The sequence below is a fragment of the Sinocyclocheilus anshuiensis genome, unplaced genomic scaffold (assembly GCF_001515605.1).
Source record: "Sinocyclocheilus anshuiensis isolate Anshui unplaced genomic scaffold, SAMN03320099.WGS_v1.1 C32543862, whole genome shotgun sequence".
NCBI lineage: Eukaryota > Metazoa > Chordata > Actinopteri > Cypriniformes > Cyprinidae > Sinocyclocheilus > Sinocyclocheilus anshuiensis.
Window position 1 is genome coordinate 1 of NW_015617721.1, and position 1,098 is coordinate 1,098.

The 1,098-nt window shown below is 39.1% G+C and overlaps 1 long non-coding RNA gene across 1 annotated transcript; it reads right to left on the reverse strand.

Annotated features, from left to right (window-relative positions):
• Nucleotides 1-40: 40 nt before the first annotated feature.
• LOC107682738 (uncharacterized) lies at nucleotides 41-1,075 on the reverse strand. Its single transcript, XR_001633573.1, has 3 exons — nucleotides 1,021-1,075; nucleotides 853-888; nucleotides 41-582 (listed from the first exon to the last, which is right to left on the reverse strand). It is a non-coding gene; the product is annotated as an uncharacterized LOC107682738 (long non-coding RNA).
• Nucleotides 1,076-1,098: the final 23 nt, after the last annotated feature.

Genomic DNA, 1,098 nt, shown 5'->3' on the forward strand with positions numbered 1-1,098 from the left:
TTTTTTGGCAATCTACATTCAGAAACATGAAATTTAACAGCCAACCCACTATCCAAAGCGCCACATAAATGGTTCCATATCCTTTGCGTCATACTTTGCTCTACACATCAGTAGCAAAAGCAACAGTATGGGTAAGTGGCATAAACAGAAAGGCTACAACATTAAAGCACATAGGATAAGTGATGACAGTTAGCAAATATGGAAAACTTGGGTGGGTGCATCGGCCACAAACTGAAAAAGAAGCGTTAATGCATTCTAGAATGGCTGTTTTACCTCCACCAAAACATATGGCGTGAAGACATAAAGGAGTTATTTCAAATGGTTGACACAGACTCATGAATGGAAACAAAGGGAGGGGGATGCAACCGCACAGTTGATGGTTCAGTAATAGGACATAGGGAACAAGAGACCATGGTAAGAGCACAAGACCACCACGATGAGTTAGTTCTCCAGGTTCACAGGGCACAATGCAGGATTTAGTGGGATTGGTTGAGGGAAGATTTAAAGATTAAAACTAAGAACCTAGAATCTTACCTTAATAGTATTAAAGTTGGCCGTTGTTTGAACAGCCAAGCGAACAGACTATATTGAGTAAAAAATTTGCAAAAAACAGAGAGAGGGCAGGAAAAGAACAGAAAAATACACCAGTCAAGAGAATGTCACAAGAGGAGTTACAAGAACCAGACTGCTCTTGTTGTTCTGTAATCACAGTCACCAAACATCTCTGTGGATGACATACTGGTCAAACAAGAGCCTGCATAAAAACTAAACATGCATCAATCTCAATGACCCAAGATTAGACGACATAATAGATTAGATTTAAAGCATTTCAAATTCAGCATGCTATATCACCTTCCATGGAGATGCACCTTTGGAATCTGCTTCATCCTGTGAAATATATACAATAAATAAATAGAATCAGTTTAATAAAAAAAATATATATATGATATTCATGTGTATGTTTCATGCAGACACCCCAACTGTTATAGAGACAAGATGAATGTATAAAACAATAATGACCTTGCCAGGAGCTGAGCCCAGCATCTCTACTTGCTGATGGTGGGATGAAGGGGAGGTGTGATGAAGGAATGGAGGGTC